The sequence below is a fragment of the Taudactylus pleione genome, unplaced genomic scaffold (genome assembly GCF_031769625.1).
Source record: "Taudactylus pleione unplaced genomic scaffold, aTauple2 ptg000978l, whole genome shotgun sequence".
NCBI classification, from domain to species: Eukaryota; Metazoa; Chordata; class Amphibia; order Anura; family Myobatrachidae; genus Taudactylus; species Taudactylus pleione.
In genome coordinates, this window is record NW_028285379.1 from 961,472 (window position 1) to 985,657 (window position 24,186).

The 24,186-nt window shown below is 42.5% G+C and overlaps 1 protein-coding gene across 1 annotated transcript in view; it reads left to right on the forward strand.

Annotated features, from left to right (window-relative positions):
- The first annotated feature begins 20,940 nt into the window (after positions 1-20,940).
- Positions 20,941-24,186, forward strand: part of LOC148454567 (tyrosinase-like) — an 87,262-nt gene continuing 84,016 nt past the window's right edge. The window contains exon 1 of the mRNA XM_088460761.1: positions 20,941-20,993. The gene's annotated coding sequence lies outside the window, so the exon portion shown is untranslated. The remainder of the gene's footprint in view (positions 20,994-24,186) is intronic.

The following is a 24,186-nucleotide window of genomic DNA, read 5'->3' on the forward strand; positions in this document are numbered from 1 at the left end:
AATCAAGAGAAGACTTCACAAGAGTGAATATAGAGGGTTCACCACAAGATGCAAACCATTGGTGAGCCACAAAAACAAGAAGACCAGATTAGAGTTTGCCAAACAACATCTAAAAAAGCCATTACAGTTCTGGAACAACATCCTATGGACAGATGAGACAAAAATCAACTTGTACCAGAGTGATGGGAAGAGAAGAGAATGAAAGGAACTGCTCATGATCCAAAACATACCACCTCATCAGTGAAGCATGGTGGTGGTAGTGTCATGGCGTGGGCATGTAGGGCTGCCAATGGAACTGGTTCCCTTGTATTTATTGATGATGTGACTGCTGACAAAAGCAGCAGAATGAATTCTGAAGTGTTTCGGGCAATATTATATGCTCATATTCAGTCAAATACTTCAGAACTCATTGGACGGCGCTTCATAGTGCAGATGGAAAATGACCCGAAGCACACTGCATAAGCAACCAAGGAGTTTTTTAAGGCTAAAAAGTGGAATGTTATGCAATGGCCAAGTCAATCCCGACCTGAATCCGATTGAGCATGCATTTCACTTGATGAAGATAAAACTGAAGGGAAAATGCCCCAAGAACAAGCAGGAACTGAAGACATTTGCAGTAGAAGCCTGGCAGAGCATCACCAGGGATGAAACCCAGTGTCTTGTGATGTCTATGCGTTCCAGACTTCAGACTGTAATTGCCTGCAAAGGATTTGCAACAAAGTATTAAAAAGTGAAAGTTAGATTTAGGATTGTTTAGTTTGTCCCATTACTTTTGGCCCCTTAAAAAGTTGGAAGCACATATAGAAACCCTTGTAATTCCTACACCGTTCACCTGATTTGGATGTAATTACCCTCATATTAAATCTGAAAGTCTGCAGGTAAAGCACATCTTGTTTGTTTCATTTCAAAGCCATTGTGGTGGTGAATAGAGGCCAAAATCTGAAAATTCTGTCAATGTCCCAATATTTATGGACCTGACTGTAAGTGTGCTGGTGCAGCAACCATGTGAGGGATATCCGGGTGCCCGGGGTGATGTTCTGGGGTAAGTAGTATGGATAATACCTGGAATGCAGTGGGAGGCGTAGAACACTGTCACCAGGTCTGACCCGTGGTTTCGCCGGAGGGCACTGGACCACCTCGTGACCACCGGCGCGTCTCGTGGGGCGGGACTGTGGTGCACGCAGAGAAGGATGGCCGGGGACTGCTCTGGTGGGAACGGTCCCCACTCTCCTCCTGCTGGGGAACTCTCCTCCCCTTGCCTCGACAGGACTCCGCTCTTACCCCTGCCGGCTCGATGCTCTCTGGAATCCTCTTCTCTTGTCTGTTATCTCTCTCGCTGTGTGCTCGCAGCTCGTGTCAGCCGACACTGTGTGGAATGTAATAATCTCCAGTCCTCACTGAAGGGGGTATAATGAAATAAGGATAAATTCTGGAGCCAATGCGTTTCGATCCCAACAGGGTCGCCTTCCGGCAATGCAGTGAAAGTACTGTGTACAGAGTGTGATTTAAAGCATATAGTCCCGGCCATAAATGCTGTTGATTGGTGTTTTTGCTGTGGGGTGTGGTGATTCAATTAGTAGTTAGATCCGTTGTCATAGGTGCATGGACACGTCAATCAAATGGCTTGACTGCATAACAGAGTCAATGCATATCCGTATAGGATACTTGCACATAGTGATAACATGTCTAATAATACCGACTTGGGTAAAAGATGGTTAAAATAGCCTATTTATACCAGAAAGATCATGAGAAAATGCAGAATGTAATGAAAAATATATATATTAAAAAATGGAACATAATTAGAAATGTTGGCTATAAATAAAATAAAACAGGCGGGGCTAGACCATGGGCTTCACCTTGCTTCCCTGAAGTTGCAGGTGTCTGCCCTGTCAGTCTGGTTTCATTGTAGGATTGCTGTGCTCCCTGATGTGCGCACCTTTATGCAAGGTGATCTTCGCATTCAGCCACCTTTTGTTCCACCGGTGGCTCCTTGGGATTTGGTTGTGGTCCTGAGAGCTCTCCAGGGGCCGCCGTTCGAACCACTGGGCTCAGTGGACCTTCAATGGCTTACAGCTAAAACGATATTCCTTCTGGCCATTGCTTCGGCCAGACGTGTTTCTGACTTAGGCGCTCTTTCCTGTAGACTCCTTTTTCTGATTTTTCATAGGAACAGGGCGGTGCTGCGCACTCGTCCTGGATTCCTTCCTAAAGTGGTATCAAGTTTCCACATCAACGAGGAAATCGTTGTGCCGGCTTTTAATTCACCTGATCTTTCAGTGGATGAGGCCACTTTGGATGTTGTGCGGGCCTTAAGGATTTATGTTGACCGCACTAATTCGTTTAGGAAGTCGGACGCCTTGTTTGTCCTCTATGGCTTCCGTAAAAAGGGTTGGCCTGCTTCAAAGCAAACTTTGGCAGGCTGGATTCGTATGGCCATTTCAGAAGCTTATCTTCATGAAGGCCTGCCGGTTCCACCTTCTGTGAGGGCTCATTCCACTAGGTCTGTGGGTCCTTCTTGGGCTGCTCGACGTGGTGCCTCTGCAGTCCAGATCTGCAAGGCTGCCACGTGGTCCTTGGTCCACACCTTTGTGAGGTATTACGCGTTTGACACCTTCGCCTCTCAGGATGCTTCCTTCGGGCGGCGGATTCTCCTTTCAGCACAGGAGCGTCCCCACCCTTAAAGGATACTGCTTTGGGACATCCCCAAGGTACCCTGTGGATACCCTATGGACCCTGAAGTAGAAAATATGAGCTATGGTAAGAACTTACCTTTGTTATCTCTATTTCTACGAAGTCCATAGGGTTCCACAGGACTCCCGCCCTGTCGCACCTGTGCTGCAGATGGGCTTTGCTCTGGTCACCGGTTTTTCCGTCTCCCTCTGGTGAGAATGTGATTCTTGTATGTGTCCAGATCTTTTTTTCTCTCTCTTCCTTCTCCTCCTCCGGCCTATGACTTGGTAACTAACTGAGATGCCTTGGCTCGGGGGCGGGGGTATAGGAGGGGGACCCTAGTGCTGGGAGGCTGAAAGCTTTAACTCTATGGTGCCCGATGCCTGACGTCATCACCTATACCCCAAGGTATCCTGTGGAACCCTATGGACTTTGTAGAAATAGAGATAACAAAGGTAAGTTCTTACCATATCTCATATTTTTTGTACTCGAGTCTAGCGGTACCAGGCGCCGATAATGACGCATGTACCGTGACACCTACATTCGCTGACGCCGAAACACCAGTACCGCTATATGCCCCGAGGTTTCTGCAGGCCCCAGTGTGGCTTAGCAGCGGCTTTTTCTGAGGTCCGGACTGCAGTTGGATCACGGAGATGTCAGGTTAGCGTTTCATCATGAGGGACTGTGCGTAGGGACGCATCGGAGGTGGCTGCGGCTGAAGGCCTCATATAACGTGTCCTTCTAAGGCAGCCACGGCCATATTGGCTGTTGCCGGGAATAGGTGCTAAGACGCACTAGTCAACGCCTGACTACTGTGAGGTCAACGTACCCGGCCGTCAAAATCTCAGCCTAGGGGAGATGGGCGCTCCCCCTGCTGCTCCTCCCCTCAGATGCAAACTTCCGGGGACGGATTCCCGCGTCTGGTTTACTATATCTGACCACATCGTGTATGAGACGCTCGCAGTTAGTGTGTGTGTGTGTACTGCATACTTGCCGACATTCAGCTCCCTCCTTCCGGGAGGGAGCTGAATGCCTGCATTGTGTGGGTGGGGTGGCCGGGCTATGATGCCGTTTTGGGGGCGGGGGAAAAAGGCATTGTGAAGCAGGGGTCGGAGCCACGATGACGCGATTCAGCGCGAATCGCGTCATCGGGCCCCCCGCCAGCGGGGGTTTTTACTATTAGTCTGGGGGGGTAGGCGGCAGCCGGGAGGCTTGCCTGCCTTTCCGGGGGGTCGGGAGCGGCACCCGATATTCGGGAGGCTCCCGACCAAATCGGGAGGGTAGGCAAGCCTGGTGTACTGCTGTAGCTGTGGTCTCAGAGGTTCTGATCTGTCTCTGTATACCTCTCACTTCGGTCTGGTGTATAGCCCTCTACATCATACCATTACATTATATATACACTGTATGTGACTGTAATGCTAGCTGCTGTATATATACTGTATGTGACTGTAATGCTAGCTGCTGTATATATACTGTATGTGACTGTAATGCTAGCTGCTGTATATATACTGTATGTGACTGTAATGCTAGCTGCTGTATGTATACAGTGTATGTGACTGTAATGCTAGCTGCTGTATATATACTGTATGTGACTGTAATGCTAGCTGCTGTATATATACTGTGTGACTGTAATGCTAGCTGCTGTATATACAGTGTATGTGACTGTAATGCTAGCTGCTGTATATATACTGTATGTGACTGTAATGCTAGCTGCTGTATGTATACACTGTATGTGACTGTAATGCTAGCTGCTGTATATATATACTGTATGTGACTGTAATGCTAGCTGCTGTGTATATATATACTGTATGTGACTGTAATGCTAGCTGCTGTATATACAGTGTATGTGACTGTAATGCTAGCTGCTGTATATATACTGTATGTGACTGTAATGCTAGCTGCTGTATATATATACTGTATGTGACTGTAATGCTAGCTGCTGTATATATACTGTATGTGACTGTAATGCTAGCTGCTGTATATATACACTGTATGTGACTGTAATGCTAGCTGCTGTATATATATACTGTATGTGACTGTAATGCTAGCTGCTGTATATATATACTGTATGTGACTGTAATGCTAGCTGCTGTATATATACTGTATGTGACTGTAATGCTAGCTGCTGTATATATATACTGTATGTGACTGTAATGCTAGCTGCTGTATATATATACTGTATGTGACTGTAATGCTAGCTGCTGTGTATATATATACTGTATGTGACTGTAATGCTAGCTGCTGTATATACAGTGTATGTGACTGTAATGCTAGCTGCTGTATATATACACTGTATGTGACTGTAATGCTAGCTGCTGTATATATACTGTATGTGACTGTAATGCTAGCTGCTGTATATATACTGTATGTGACTGTAATGCTAGCTGCTGTATATATACTGTATGTGACTGTAATGCTAGCTGCTGTATATATACACTGTATGTGACTGTAATGCTAGCTGCTGTATATATACTGTATGTTACTGTAATGCTAGCTGCTGTATATACACTGTATGTGACTGTAATGCTAGCTGCTGTATATATACTGTATGTGACTGTAATGCTAGCTGCTGTATGTATACACTGTATGTGACTGTAATGCTAGCTGCTGTATATATACTGTATGTGACTGTAATGCTAGCTGCTGTATATATACACTGTATGTGACTGTAATGCTAGCTGCTGTATGTATACTGTATGTGACTGTAATGCTAGCTGCTGTATATACTGTATGTGACTGTAATGCTAGCTGCTGTATATATATACTGTATGTGACTGTAATGCTAGCTGCTGTATATATACTGTATGTGACTGTAATGCTAGCTGCTGTATGTATACACTGTATGTGACTGTAATGCTAGCTGCTGTATATACACTGTATGTGACTGTAATGCTAGCTGCTGTATATATACTGTATGTGACTGTAATGCTAGCTGCTGTATATATACTGTATGTGACTGTAATGCTAGCTGCTGTATATATACTGTATGTGACTGTAATGCTAGCTGCTGTATATATATACTGTATGTGACTGTAATGCTAGCTGCTGTATATATATACTGTATGTGACTGTAATGCTAGCTGCTGTATATATACTGTATGTGACTGTAATGCTAGCTGCTGTATATATACACTGTATGTGACTGTAATGCTAGCTGCTGTATATATATACTGTATGTGACTGTAATGCTAGCTGCTGTATGTATACACTGTATGTGACTGTAATACTAGCTGCTGTATATATACTGTATGTGACTGTAATGCTAGCTGCTGTATATATACTGTATGTGACTGTAATGCTAGCTGCTGTATATATACACTGTATGTGACTGTAATGCTAGCTGCTGTATATATATACTGTATGTGACTGTAATGCTAGCTGCTGTATGTATACACTGTATGTGACTGTAATGCTAGCTGCTGTATGTATATACTGTATGTGACTGTAATGCTAGCTGCTGTATATATACTGTATGTGACTGTAATGCTAGCTGCTGTATATATACTGTATGTGACTGTAATGCTAGCTGCTGTATATATACTGTATGTGACTGTAATGCTAGCTGCTGTATATATACTGTATGTGACTGTAATGCTAGCTGCTGTATATATACTGTATGTGACTGTAATGCTAGCTGCTATATATATAGTATGTGACTGTAATGCTAGCTGCTGTATATATACTGTATGTACTGTAATGCTAGCTGCTGTATATATACTGTATGTGACTGTAATGCTAGCTGCTGTATATATATACTGTATGTGACTGTAATGCTAGCTGCTGTATATACACTGTATGTGACTGTAATGCTAGCTGCTGTATATATACACTGTATGTGACTGTAATGCTAGCTGCTGTATATATACACTGTATGTGACTGTAATGCTAGCTGCTATATGTATATACTGTATGTGACTGTAATGCTAGCTGCTGTATATATACACTATGTGACTGTAATGCTAGCTGCTGTATATATATACTGTATGTGACTGTAATGCTAGCTGCTGTATATATACTGTATGTGACTGTAATGCTAGCTGCTGTATATATACTGTATGTGACTGTAATGCTAGCTGCTGTATATATACTGTATGTGACTGTAATGCTAGCTGCTGTATATATATACTGTATGTGACTGTAATGCTAGCTGCTGTATATATATACTGTATGTGACTGTAATGCTAGCTGCTGTATATATATACTGTATGTGACTGTAATGCTAGCTGCTGTATATATACTGTATGTGACTGTAATGCTAGCTGCTGTATATATATACTGTATGTGACTGTAATGCTAGCTGCTGTATATATACACTGTATGTGACTGTAATGCTAGCTGCTGTATATATACACTGTATGTGACTGTAATGCTAGCTGCTGTATATATACACTGTATGTGACTGTAATGCTAGCTGCTGTATATATATACTGTATGTGACTGTAATGCTATCTGCTGTATATATACACTGTATGTGACTGTAATGCTAGCTGCTGTATATATATACTGTATGTGACTGTAATGCTAGCTGCTGTATATATACACTGTATGTGACTGTAATGCTAGCTGCTGTATATATATACTGTATGTGACTGTAATGCTAGCTGCTGTATGTATACACTGTATGTGACTGTAATGCTAGCTGCTGTATGTATACACTGTATGTGACTGTAATGCTAGCTGCTGTATATATACACTGTATGTGACTGTAATGCTAGCTGCTGTATGTATACACTGTATGTGACTGTAATGCTAGCTGCTGTATATATATACTGTATGTGACTGTAATGCTAGCTGCTGTATGTATACACTGTATGTGACTGTAATGCTAGCTGCTGTATATATACTGTATGTGACTGTAATGCTAGCTGCTGTATATATACTGTATGTGACTGTAATGCTAGCTGCTGTATATATATACTGTATGTGACTGTAATGCTAGCTGCTGTATGTATACACTGTATGTGACTGTAATACTAGCTGCTGTATATATACTGTATGTGACTGTAATGCTAGCTGCTGTATATATACTGTATGTGACTGTAATGCTAGCTGCTGTATATATACACTGTATGTGACTGTAATGCTAGCTGCTGTATATATATACTGTATGTGACTGTAATGCTAGCTGCTGTATGTATACACTGTATGTGACTGTAATGCTAGCTGCTGTATGTATATACTGTATGTGACTGTAATGCTAGCTGCTGTATATATACTGTATGTGACTGTAATGCTAGCTGCTGTATATATACTGTATGTGACTGTAATGCTAGCTGCTGTATATATACTGTATGTGACTGTAATGCTAGCTGCTGTATATATACTGTATGTGACTGTAATGCTAGCTGCTGTATATATACTGTATGTGACTGTAATGCTAGCTGCTATATATATAGTATGTGACTGTAATGCTAGCTGCTGTATATATACTGTATGTACTGTAATGCTAGCTGCTGTATATATACTGTATGTGACTGTAATGCTAGCTGCTGTATATATATACTGTATGTGACTGTAATGCTAGCTGCTGTATATACACTGTATGTGACTGTAATGCTAGCTGCTGTATATATACACTGTATGTGACTGTAATGCTAGCTGCTGTATATATACACTGTATGTGACTGTAATGCTAGCTGCTATATGTATATACTGTATGTGACTGTAATGCTAGCTGCTGTATATATACACTATGTGACTGTAATGCTAGCTGCTGTATATATATACTGTATGTGACTGTAATGCTAGCTGCTGTATATATACTGTATGTGACTGTAATGCTAGCTGCTGTATATATACTGTATGTGACTGTAATGCTAGCTGCTGTATATATACTGTATGTGACTGTAATGCTAGCTGCTGTATATATATACTGTATGTGACTGTAATGCTAGCTGCTGTATATATATACTGTATGTGACTGTAATGCTAGCTGCTGTATATATATACTGTATGTGACTGTAATGCTAGCTGCTGTATATATACTGTATGTGACTGTAATGCTAGCTGCTGTATATATATACTGTATGTGACTGTAATGCTAGCTGCTGTATATATACACTGTATGTGACTGTAATGCTAGCTGCTGTATATATACACTGTATGTGACTGTAATGCTAGCTGCTGTATATATATACTGTATGTGACTGTAATGCTATCTGCTGTATATATACACTGTATGTGACTGTAATGCTAGCTGCTGTATATATACTGTATGTGACTGTAATGCTAGCTGCTGTATATATACTGTATGTGACTGTAATGCTAGCTGCTGTATATATACACTGTATGTGACTGTAATGCTAGCTGCTGTATATATACTGTATGTGACTGTAATGCTAGCTGCTGTATATATACACTGTATGTGACTGTAATGCTAGCTGCTGTATGTATACACTGTATGTGACTGCAAAGCTAGCTGCTGTATATATACACTGTATGTGACTGCAATGCTAGCTGCTGTATATATACTGTATGTGACTGTAATGCTAGCTGCTGTATATGTATACTGTATGTGACTGTAATGCTAGCTGCTGTATATATACTGTATGTGACTGTAATGCTAGCTGCTGTATATATACTGTATGTGACTGTAATGCTAGCTGCTGTATGTATACACTGTATGTGACTGTAATGCTAGCTGCTGTATATATACTGTATGTGACTGTAATGCTAGCTGCTGTATATATATACTGTATGTGACTGTAATGCTAGCTGCTGTATATATATACTGTATGTGACTGTAATGCTAGCTGCTGTATATATATACTGTATGTGACTGTAATGCTAGCTGCTGTATATATATACTGTATGTGACTGTAATGCTAGCTGCTGTATATACACTGTATGTGACTGTAATTCTAGCTGCTGTATATATATACTGTATGTGACTGTAATGCTAGCTGCTGTATATATACACTGTATGTGACTGTAATGCTAGCTGCTGTATATATACACTGTATGTGACTGTAATGCTAGCTGCTGTATATATACACTGTATGTGACTGTAATGCTAGCTGCTGTATATATACTGTATGTGACTGTAATGCTAGCTGCTGTATATATACACTGTATGTGACTGTAATGCTAGCTGCTGTATATATACACTGTATGTGACTGTAATGCTAGCTGCTGTATATATACTGTATGTGACTGTAATGCTAGCTGCTGTATATACACTGTATGTGACTGTAATGCTAGCTGCTGTATATATACACTGTATGTGACTGTAATGCTAGCTGCTGTATGTATACACTGTATGTGACTGTAATGCTAGCTGCTGTATATATACACTGTATGTGACTGTAATGCTAGCTGCTGTATATATACTGTATGTGACTGTAATGCTAGCTGCTGTATATATACACTGTATGTGACTGTAATGCTAGCTGCTGTATATATACTGTATGTGACTGTAATGCTAGCTGCTGTATATATACTGTATGTGACTGTAATGCTAGCTGCTGTATATATACACTGTATGTGACTGTAATGCTAGCTGCTGTATGTATACACTGTATGTGACTGCAATGCTAGCTGCTGTATATATACACTGTATGTGACTGCAATGCTAGCTGCTGTATATATACTGTATGTGACTGTAATGCTAGCTGCTGTATATGTATACTGTATGTGACTGTAATGCTAGCTGCTGTATATGTATACTGTATGTGACTGTAATGCTAGCTGCTGTATATATACTGTATGTGACTGTAATGCTAGCTGCTGTATATATACTGTATGTGACTGTAATGCTAGCTGCTGTATATATATACTGTATGTGACTGTAATGCTAGCTGCTGTATATATATACTGTATGTGACTGTAATGCTAGCTGCTGTATATATATACTGTATGTGACTGTAATGCTAGCTGCTGTATATATACACTGTATGTGACTGTAATTCTAGCTGCTGTGTATATATATACTGTATGTGACTGTAATGCTAGCTGCTGTATATATACACTGTATGTGACTGTAATGCTAGCTGCTGTATATATACTGTATGTGACTGTAATGCTAGCTGCTGTATATATACTGTATGTGACTGTAATGCTAGCTGCTGTATATATACACTGTATGTGACTGTAATGCTAGCTGCTGTATATATACTGTATGTGACTGTAATGCTAGCTGCTGTATATATACACTGTATGTGACTGTAATGCTAGCTGCTGTATGTATACACTGTATGTGACTGCAATGCTAGCTGCTGTATATATACACTGTATGTGACTGCAATGCTAGCTGCTGTATATATACTGTATGTGACTGTAATGCTAGCTGCTGTATATATACACTGTATGTGACTGTAATGCTAGCTGCTGTATATATACTGTATGTGACTGTAATGCTAGCTGCTGTATATATACTGTATGTGACTGTAATGCTAGCTGCTGTATATATACACTGTATGTGACTGTAATGCTAGCTGCTGTATGTATACACTGTATGTGACTGCAATGCTAGCTGCTGTATATATACACTGTATGTGACTGCAATGCTAGCTGCTGTATATATACTGTATGTGACTGTAATGCTAGCTGCTGTATATGTATACTGTATGTGACTGTAATGCTAGCTGCTGTATATATACTGTATGTGACTGTAATGCTAGCTGCTGTATATATACTGTATGTGACTGTAATGCTAGCTGCTGTATGTATATACTGTATGTGACTGTAATGCTAGCTGCTGTATATATATACTGTATGTGACTGTAATGCTAGCTGCTGTATATATATACTGTATGTGACTGTAATGCTAGCTGCTGTATATATATACTGTATGTGACTGTAATGCTAGCTGCTGTATATATACACTGTATGTGACTGTAATTCTAGCTGCTGTATATATATACTGTATGTGACTGTAATGCTAGCTGCTGTATATATACACTGTATGTGACTGTAATGCTAGCTGCTGTATATATACTGTATGTGACTGTAATGCTAGCTGCTGTATATATACTGTATGTGACTGTAATGCTAGCTGCTGTATATATACACTGTATGTGACTGTAATGCTAGCTGCTGTATATATACTGTATGTGACTGTAATGCTAGCTGCTGTATATATACACTGTATGTGACTGTAATGCTAGCTGCTGTATGTATACACTGTATGTGACTGCAATGCTAGCTGCTGTATATATACACTGTATGTGACTGCAATGCTAGCTGCTGTATATATACTGTATGTGACTGTAATGCTAGCTGCTGTATATATACACTGTATGTGACTGTAATGCTAGCTGCTGTATATATACTGTATGTGACTGTAATGCTAGCTGCTGTATACACTGTATGTGACTGTAATGCTAGCTGCTGTATATATACACTGTATGTGACTGTAATGCTAGCTGCTGTATATATACACTGTATGTGACTGTAATGCTAGCTGCTGTATATATACTGTATGTGACTGTAATGCTAGCTGCTGTATATATACTGTATGTGACTGTAATGCTAGCTGCTGTATATATACACTGTATGTGACTGTAATGCTAGCTGCTGTATATATACTGTATGTGACTGTAATGCTAGCTGCTGTATATATACACTGTATGTGACTGTAATGCTAGCTGCTGTATGTATACACTGTATGTGACTGTAATGCTAGCTGCTGTATGTATACACTGTATGTGACTGTAATGCTAGCTGCTGTATGTATACACTGTATGTGACTGTAATGCTAGCTGCTGTATGTATACACTGTATGTGACTGTAATGCTAGCTGCTGTATATATACTGTATGTGACTGTAATGCTAGCTGCTGTATATATACTGTATGTGACTGTAATGCTAGCTGCTGTATATATATACTGTATGTGACTGTAATGCTAGCTGCTGTATATATATACTGTATGTGACTGTAATGCTAGCTGCTGTATATATATACTGTATGTGACTGTAATGCTAGCTGCTGTATATATATACTGTATGTGACTGTAATGCTAGCTGCTGTATATATACACTGTATGTGACTGTAATGCTAGCTGCTGTATGTATACACTGTATGTGACTGTAATGCTAGCTGCTGTATATATACACTGTATGTTACTGTAATGCTAGCTGCTGTATATATACTGTATGTTACTGTAATGCTAGCTGCTGTATGTATACACTGTATGTGACTGTAATGCTAGCTGCTGTATATGTGATGGAGGGTACGAGCGGTGAGATACAGTCAGGCTGTGTGATCTGTGTGATGGAGGGTACGAGCGCTGTGATACAGTCAGGCTGTGTGACCTGTGTGATGGAGGGTACGAGCTGTGAGACACAGTTAAGGTGTGTGATATGTGTATGTGTGATGGAGGGTACGAGCGGTGAGATACAGTCAGGCTGTGTGATGGAGGGTACGAGCGATGAGACACAGTCAGGCTGTGTGATCTGTGTATGTGTGATGGAGGGTACGAGCGGTGAGACACAGTCAGGCTGTGTGATCTGTGTATGTGTGATGGAGGGTACGAGCGGTGAGATACAGTCAGGCTGTGTGATATGTGTATGTGTGATGGAGGGTACGAGCGGTGAGATACAGTCAGGCTGTGTGATCTGTGTGATGGAGGGTACGAGCGGTGAGATAGTCAGGCTGTGTGATATGTGTATGTGTGATGGAGGGTACGAGCGGTGAGATACAGTCAGGCTGTGTGATCTGTGTGATGGAGGGTACGAGCGGTGAGATAGTCAGGCTGTGTGATATGTGTATGTGTGATGGAGGGTACGAGCGGTGAGATACAGTCAGGCTGTGTGATGGAGGGTACGAGCGATGAGACACAGTCAGGCTGTGTGATCTGTGTATGTGTGATGGAGGGTACGAGCGGTGAGATACAGTCAGGCTGTGTGATAAGTGTATGTGTGATGTAGGGTACGAGCGGTGAGATACAGTCAGGCTGTGTGATCTGTGTAGGTGTGATGGAGGGTACGAGCGGTGAGATACAGTCAGGCTGTGTGATGTAGGGTACGAGCGGTGAGACACAGTCAGGCTGTGTGATCTGTGTGATGGAGGGTACGAGCGGTGAGATACAGTCAGGCTGTGTGATATGTGTATGTGTGATGGAGAGTACGAGCGGTGAGATACAGTCAGGCTGTGTGATCTGTGTGATGGAGAGTACGAGCGGTGAGACACAGTCAGGGTGTGTGATATGTGTATGTGTGATGGAGGGTATGAGCGGTGAGTTACAGTCAGGCTGTGTGATCTGTGTAGCTGTGATGTAGGGTACGAGCGGTGAGATACAGTCAGGCTGTGTGTTATGTGTATGTGTGATGGAGGGTACACGCGGTGAGATTCAGTCAGGCTGTGTGATATGTGTATGTGTGATGGAGAGTACGAGCGGTGAGATACAGTCAGGCTGTGTGATGGAGGGTACGAGCGGTGAGACACAGTCAGGCTGTGTGATATGTGTATGTTTGACGGAGGGTACGAGCGGTGAGATACAGTCAGGCTGTGTGATCTGTGTATGTGTGATGGAGGGTGCGAGCTGTGAGACACAGTCAGGCTGTGTGATATGTACATGTGTGATGGAGGGTACGAGCGGTGAGATAGTCAGGCTGTGTGATCTGTCTAGGTGTGATGTAGGGTACGAGTGGTGAGATAGTCAGGCTGTGTGATCTATGTATGTGTGATGGAGGGTACGAGCGGTGAGATACAGTCAGGCTGTGTGATCTATGTATGTGTGATGGAGGGTACGAGCGGTGAGATACAGTCAGGCTGTGTGATCTATGTATGTGTATCTCACCGCTCGTACCCTCCATCACACATACATAGATCACACAGCCTGACTGTATCTCACCGCTCGTACCCTCCATCACACATACATAGATCACACAGCCTGACTGTATCTCACCGCTCGTACCCTCCATCACAGTCAGGCTGTGTGATCTGTGTAGGTGTGATGTAGGGTACGAGCGGTGAGATACAGTAAGGCTGTGTGATCTGTGTGATGGAGGGTACGAGCGGTGAGATACAGTCAGGCTGTGTGACTGTGTATGTGTGATGGAGGGTACGAGCGGTGAGACACAGTCATGCTGTGTGATATGTACATGTGTGATGGAGGGTACGAGCGGTGAGATACAGTCAGGCTGTGTGATCTGTCTAGGTGTGATGTAGGGTACGAGCGGTGAGATAGTCAGGCTGTGTGATCTATGTATGTGTGATGGAGGGTACGAGCGGTGAGATACAGTCAGGCTGTGTGATCTGTGTAGGTGTGATGTAGGGTACGAGCGGTGAGATACAGTCAGGCTGTGTGATCTATGTATGTGTGATGGAGGGTACGAGCGGTGAGATACAGTCAGGCTGTGTGATCTGTGTAGGTGTGATGTAGGGTACGAGCGGTGAGATACAGTCAGGCTGTGTGATCTGTGTAGGTGTGATGGAGGGTACGAGCGGTGAGATACAGTCAGGCTGTGTGATCTGTGTATGTGTGATGGAGGGTACGAGCGGTGAGATACAGTAAGGCTGTGTGATCTGTGTATGTGTGATGGAGGGTACGAGCGGTGAGAGACAGTCAGGGTGTGTGATATGTGTATGTGTGATTGAGGGTACGAGCGGTGAGATACAGTCAGGCTGTGTGATCTGTGTAGGTGTGATGTAGGGTACGAGCGGTGAGATACAGTAAGGCTGTGTGATCTGTGTGATGGAGGGTACGAGCGGTGAGACACAGTCTGTGTGATATGTGTATGTGTGATGGAGGGTACGAGTGGTGAGATCCAGTCAGGCTGTGTGATCTGTGTAGGTGTGATGTAGGGTACGAGCGGTGAGATCTGTGTGATGGAGGGTACGAGCGGTGAGATACAGTCAGGCTGTGTGATCTGTGTATGTGTGATGGAGGGTACGAGCGGTGAGATACAGTAAGGCTGTGTGATCTGTGTATGTGTGATGGAGGGTACGAGCGGTGAGAGACAGTCAGGGTGTGTGATATGTGTATGTGTGATGGAGGGTACGAGCGGTGAGATACAGTCAGGCTGTGTGATCTGTGTAGGTGTGATGTAGGGTACGAGCGGCGAGATACAGTAAGGCTGTGTGATCTGTGTGATGGAGTGTACGAGCGGTGAGACAGTCAGGCTGTGTGATATGTGTCTGTGTGATGGAGGGTACGAGCGGTGAGATACAGTAAGGCTGTGTGATCTGTGTGATGGAGGGTACGAGCGGTGAGATACAGTCAGGCTGTGTGATCTGTGTAGGTGTGATGTAGGGTATGAGCGGTGAGATACAGTAAGGCTGTGTGATCTGTGTGATGGAGGGTACGAGCGGTGAGACACAGTCAGGCTGTGTGATATGTGTATGTGTGATGGAGGGTACGAGCGGTGAGATACAGTCAGGCTGTGTGATCTGTGTATGTGTGATGGAGGGTACGAGCGGTGAGATACAGTCAGGCTGTGTGATCTGTGTAGGTGTGATGGAGGGTACAAGCGGTGAGACACAGTCATGCTGTGTGATATGTACATGTGTGATGGAGGGTACGAGCGGTGAGATACAGTCAAGCTGTGTGATCTGTGTATGTGTGATGGAGACTGTAAACAAAACAACATAAACGCAACATCGGTCGCACATTTGACACTTTTGGTAGCCTGGTGCCTAGTTGGATTAGAGGAGAGTAGCTAGACTAAACATGGCATCAGAAGCATTTTATATGTGATGGAGAATGCACAACTTTCACAGACACACTCCTTATATGCCGTTAACACACCCATGAAATGCCGTTAACACTACCATTGCTACCAACACCATCATTGCTACCAACACCATCAGCACTATCATCGCTACCAACACCATCATCGCCACCATGACTACCAACACCATCATTATCACCACTATTACCATTCTCACCATCACTACCTATACCACCAGCACCATTATCACTACCAACACCATCATCACTACCATCATCACCATCACTACCAACACCATCATCATCATCATGACTACCAACACCATTACCCTCATTTTATACCAACACCATCATCACCACTACCAACACCATTCATCACCACCATCACTGCCAACACCATAATCACCACCAACACAATCATCACTAACACCATCATCACCTTCACCACCAACACCATCATCACTACCAACACCATCATCACTACCAATACCATCCTTACCACCAACACTACAACACCATTATCACTACCAACACCATCATCACTACGAACACCATCACCACAATCGCTTCAAACACCATCATCACTACAATTGCTACCAACACTATCATCACCACTATCACTGCCAACACCATCATCACCACCACCACCATCATCACCATCACTACCAACACCATCATGACTACCAACACTATTATCACCATCATTTCTACCAACACCATTATCACCATCACTACTAACACCATCACCACTATCACTACCAACACCATCATCACTACCATCATCACCATCACTACCAACACCATCATGACTACCAACACCGTTATCACCATCATTTCTACCAACACCATTATCATCACCACCACCATCACCACTATCACTACCAACACCATCATCACCATCACTACCAACACCATCATCACCATCATTTCTACCAACCCAACACCATTATCATCACCATCACTACAAACACCATCATCACCACTACCAACACCACTCTTCACCACCATCACTGCCAACACCATCATCACTACCAACACCATCATCACCAACACCATCATCACAACCATCATTATCACCATCGCTACCAACACCATCATCACAATCACTACCAACATCAACACCATCATCACTACCAACACCATCATCACTACCAATACCATCCTTACCACCAACACTACAACACCATCATCACTATCATTACTACCATCATCACTACCAACACCATCATCACCACCAACACTACCATCACAATTATCACCATCATCACTACCAACACCATCATCACCACAATCGCTTCAAACATCATCACCACAATCGCTTCAAACACCATCATCACTAAAATTGCTACCAACACTATAATCACTAAAATTGCTACCAACACTATAATCACCACTATCACTACCAACACCATTATCACCACCATCACTACCAACACCACAACACCACCATCGCTACTAACACCATCACCACCACCAACACTATCATCACCACTATCACTACCAACACCATTATCACCATCACTACCAACACCATCATCACCACCAACACTACTAACACCATCACCAACACTATCATCACCACCATCACTACCAACGCCATTATCACCATCACTGCTAACACCATCATCACTACCAACACCATCATCACTACCATCATTGCTACCAACACCATCATTACCACCACCATCATCACCACAATCACTACCAACATCATCACCACAAACACTATTCTCACCACAATCTCTACCAACACCATCATCACCAACACTACCAATACCATCATCACCAACACCATCATCACTACCAACACCATCACCACCACAATCGCTTCAAACATCATCACTACAATTGCTATCAACACCATCACCACCATGACTACCAACACCATTATCACTATCATTACTACCATCATCACTACCAACACCATCATCACCACCAACACTACCATCACAATTATCACCAACATCACTGCCAACACCATCATCACTACCAACACAGTTATCACCACCATCACTGCCAACACCATCATCACCACCATCATTATCACCATCATCACCACCATTGCTACCAACACCATCATCACCACCATCATTGCTACCAACATCATCACCAACACCATCATCACAACCATCATTATCAGCCCATCATCACCACAATTGCTACCAACACCATCATCACAATCACTACCACCACCATCACCACCAACACCATCATCACTACAATTGCTTCAAACACCATCCTCACCACAATCGCTAGCAACACCATCACCACCAACACCACTACAATCACTTCCAACACCATCATCACCACAATCACTACCAACACCATCATCACAATCACTACCAACACCATCATCACCAACACCATTATCACCTTTACTACCAACACCATCATCACCACCATCGCTACTAACACCACCATCATTACCACAATCACTACCAACACCATCATCACCAACACCATTATCACCTTTACTACCAACACCATCATCACCACCATCGCTACCAACACCATCATCACCACCATCGCTACCAACACCACCATCATTACCACAATCACTACCAACACCATCATCACCACAATCGCTACCAACACCATCATCACAATCACTACCAACACCATCATCACCAACACCATTATCACCTTTACTACCAACACCATCATCGCCACCAACACCATCATCACCACAATCACTACCAACACCACAATCACTACCAACACCATCATCACCACAATCACTACCAACACCGTCATCACCATATTCACTACCAACACCATTATCACCTTCATCATCATCACCACCACCTTCCTCATCTTAACCACATACTGTATATTGTTGCACTGGCCGGCAAGCATGAGCAAAATATATGATTACTGACAGATGTATATATGTCTGTGTCCAGGTCTCATGCAATTATGTTTAATGACCCTCAGACCTCCCACATCAGATCTATTTGATACCCCTTAAATGCCATCAGACTACTCACATGTCACTAAGTGCCCTTCAGACCTCCTCATACACCATCAGACTAGTCATTTGCTCCTTAAATTCCAATAAGACCTCCCTGTATACTCCTTAATACCCACACACCCCTTAAATGACGCAAATATTTCCAAACAGGTCTCTTTTGTGCCTTCAGAACTCCTTAGATACTCCTTGAATATTCCTGAGACCTCCCCATATATCAGACCACTCCACATGCTCCTTAAATGCAATTCATACCTACCCATAAATCATCAGATCACCCCACATGCTCTCTAAATGACCAGACACTCCACATGGCTTTCATATGCCCATCCTATCCTCCCACATGCCCTCAGAGATGCCTATGTTTTTCTTATAATGCTCACCAGGTACCTTCTTAGACGTGAATTTATTATGCATGAGCCGTGCATACCATTTATCGCCAGTATGAATGCATGAATACACTATATACAGCGTATTCACATTCTACAAAAAGTGCAGTGGGTATTCTGGCCGCAAGCATAAGTCTTGTTTATTCATAGATCAGCCATTCTTTACCTATATCAAGCATTTAGGAATCAGTTCTACTACTGTACCTCACATACGAGTCCTACATTGAAGGCCTGATTCAGAGTTTTACGTAATGTCGACGCCGCAAGTAAGCGATGCTTTCAGTCTGCGCATGCGTCCATGTTGCACTGTACATGAGTAACGATGGTCGCTGCCAGGAGCTGGGGATTTCATAGGGCGTTCCCGGGAGGTAAGAGGGGGGTGGTTAGCCAGATGGGGGTGTGTAGCACTGACACAGGATGCCGCGTTCTGCATCTCTTTAGGGCTGCTGCAATGTGTGATGGTGCCTCTTTATACGCACAGTGGTGGATTAGCGCAACAGCCGGGGGCATCTCTATACAAATACCATCAGCTGTTACATTAGCATAAAGACGCAGTCATGGCTGCAAACGGGCAAGGTACCGCAGCAGCAGGAGGATGGAAAGGAGGCAGAACAAGAGTCAGGGCAGAAGCCCAGGTGCCGACACGATGATGGGCCTCAGTGTGTATTCCTGGGGCTGCAGTCCCAACTGTCCCACTGCTAATCCGGCCCTGGTTAGGGGGACCCCTCCCCACCACGTTCTGCCCCTCTAAAGGTGAAGGAGATGTAAGGTGCAGCCAAATCTAAGTAAGGGTATATATAATTATATATATAATATATACATTAAATGTGTATTTCACACTACAGGGACACATCTAACATCAGCTGCAGACTTGCTACAAACAGTTTTGTATTTGATGAATGAAATAATGACATGAAGGACAGCTAATCCCCTAACGCTGGCGCGCCCTCACCCCCTGGGTGCCCTGAGTGTAATGCAGGGATGTCTGGTCCCAGGTACGCTGCCTATGTCAGTCACTCAGCGCTGCTGGTCTGTGTCCTCTCAGGTGCACAGTATATGTCACATAAAGCAGCTTCTCATCTCCCCAGTAAAGGCTCAGACTAATCCCGAGGACGCTCCTTACTGTGCTGCACAGACAGGACAGAGCTTGTAAGTGTAACGTCTCTGCGGCTGTAACGCTATGACAGGAGCCTGTGAGTAATTACTTTGTGCCCCATCAGTGCGGTTTGGTTCTCCTACGCTGGACACACCTCACCTCCTCCCATCCTGCAATTTATAAGCCACAGACTCATCACTGCTGCCCCGGCTCTGTGACATAAGGACTGCGGAGGCCGGTGAGGAGAATCCAGATCACAGGTACCTGTCGGGGACAATGTATATATGTACGGTGAGACATGAGTGCCAACAAACATGGCGCATGTAATGTATTATGGCGGACAGAGTACAGATATATAGTGATAGTATATGGCGGAGGTTACATGCATGTAGGGAGATAATGTTACATACGGGGGTAGTGCAGGGATGGTGATGTAATGAGGATTAGAATGAACAGAGGAGTCCGCACTAGTGGGGAGAGAAATGATAGTGAATAATGCCTAATACAAATAGATTAGGTCAAAAATAAAAAAAACAAACGTAATGATCTATATCACACATTTTAACAAGAAATTCTGGATGACTGTAATGTTGGTGGTGCACCCCCAGGATTTGTGCAATACACATATAATAAATAGTTATGCAAAGAGCAAAAACTAGAAAAAAGACAAATAAGCCTTTGTTGGGGCACTCTTAGAAAGGAAATATAATGACAATTAATGAACAGAATTATATGAAATTAAAACTTAACTTTTAATAGTGAACTTGGTAAGATAAATTCTCTTCAGTTACGTAACTCACATGTAAAACAAAAACATATAGTGAACAAATGTAAACAACATAAATGTTGCAATCAGCATACAGTAAGAAAACAATTGTTAGTATATATAATATATCTGAGAGTGATTAACCTTGTATCACAAGTCATTGATTGAATGGCAGCAGGGAACAAGATTAATTATACCCCATATGTACTAAGTACATCAATCAGTGTAAATCCGCTGCCAGTAAGAATGATGTATAAACATGGATAAAGAGCACAGATGTTACAGTCAGGACTAAGGAAAGCACTCAGTTTATATACACTAGGATAAATTATCTTCAATAAGATAACTCACATGTAAAACAAATACATATAGTGAATAAACGTAAACATGGATGTTGCAATCAGCATACACGAAGAAAACAAATATTAGTATATATGATATATGAGAGTGATTAACCTTGTATAACAAGGCATTGATTGAATGGCAGTAGGGAACAAGATTATTTAAACCCTATATGTACTAAGTACATCTATCGGTGTAAATCTGCTGCCATTAAGAATGATGTATAAACATGGATAAAGAGCACAGATGTTACAATAAGGACTAAGGAAAACACTTCTCCTCAGACAGCAGAAACAACAGAAAGGCACTTCTGCTGTGTGTTACGGTATTTACACTCTCTTTTCCCATGTTAGAATTGGACATGGGAAAGCAGAAGGGCCTCTCTGTTTCCTCTGTGTGTTACGGTATTTGCACTCTCTCATCCCATGTTAGAATTGGACATGGGAAAGCAGAAGGGCCTCTCTGTTTCCTCTGTGTGTTACGGTATTTGCACTCTCTCATCCCATGTTAGAATTGGACATAGGAAAGCTGAAGTGATTCAGAATTTTATTAAACACAGACCTTACCTTCTTCGGCAGCATTCCCATAAGATCTTTTCCATGTGACACTTATTTATCTCATATGATCTAATTGCTGTTCTTATATTGTATTGTACCTATTAGACAGAACTGGATCTTGTTACATGGTGTAATTAATCTTACTGCTGCCTGAGATCCTGAGCAATTCAACTACATTGTATTAAACCGGTTTTGCCTTAGAAGTGATAGTTACAGCAGACCTATAGATTAGAACTGTTGGTTCCTGTATATTGACTATTTTTTCGATTATTCCTATAATTATACTCATCTGTGTGTTTTCTCTCTGACCCACTGTGATGTTCAAACAAGTGGAGGTAGGAAGAGGGGTTAATTCGGTCTTAGATATTTGGCCAGTTTTTTTTACCTTGCCTATAATTAACAGCAGAATTACTTTTATAGCACTTATAGAAGAATATATATATTGTTAAATACTCTTTTATGCAAGATAAAAGGTGAGGTGAAACATTGTTTTATGTGAATATAAACTGAGTGCTTTCCTTAGTAATTATTCTAACATCTGTGCTCTTTATCCATGTTTATACATCATTCTTACTGGCAGCGGATTTACACTGATTGATGTACTTAGTACATATGGGGTATAATTAATCTTGTCCCCTGCTGCTATTCAATCAATGACTTGTGATACAAGGTTAATCACTCTCAGATATATTATATATACTAACAATTGTTTTCTTACTGTATGCTGATTGCAACATTTATGTTGTTTACATTTGTTCACTATATGTTTTTGTTTTACATGTGAGTTACCAAACTGAAGAGAATTTATTTTATCAAGTTCACTATTAAAATTTCAGTTTTAATTTCATATAATTCTGTTAATTTATTACATTTCCTTTCGAAGAGTGCCCCAACAAAGGCTTATTTGTCTTTTTTCTAGTTTTTGCTCTTTGCATAACTATTTATTATATGTGTAATAAGGATTAGGATGCTGTGTGTGTGTGTGAGGTAGTACAGGGATGGTGATGTAATGAGGATTAGGATGCTGTGTGTGAGGTAGTACAGGGATGGTGATGTAATGAGGATTAGGATGCTGTGTGTGTGAGGTAGTACAGGGATGGTGATGTAATGAGGATTAGGATGCTGTGTGTGTGTGTGTGGTAGTACAGGGATGGTGATGTAATGAGGATTAGGATGCTGTGTGTGTGTGTGAGGTAGTACAGGGATGGTGATGTAATGAGGATTAGGATGCTGTGTGTGTGTGTGAGGTAGTACAGGGATGGTGATGTAATGAGGATTAGGATGCTGTGTGTGTGGTAGTACAGGGATGGTGATGTAATGAGGATTAGGATGCTGTGTGTGTGAGGTAGTACAGGGATGGTGATGTAATGAGGATTAGGATGCTGTGTGTGAGGTAGTACAGGGATGGTGATGTAATGAGGATTAGGATGCTGTGTGTGTGTGAGGTAGTACAGGGATGGTGATGTAATGAGGATTAGGATGCTGTGTGTGTGTGAGGTAGTACAGGGATGGTGATGTAATGAGGATTAGGATGCTGTGTGTGAGGTAGTACAGGGATGGTGATGTAATGAGGATTAGGATGCTGTGTGTGTGTGTGTGTGTGTGGTAGTACAGGGATGGTGATGTAATGAGGATTAGGATGCTGTGTGTGTGAGGTAGTACAGGGATGGTGATGTAATGAGGATTAGGATGCTGTGTGTGTGAGGTAGTACAGGGATGGTGATGTAATGAGGATTAGGATGCTGTGTGTGTGTGGCAGTACAGGGATGGTGATGTAATGAGGATTAG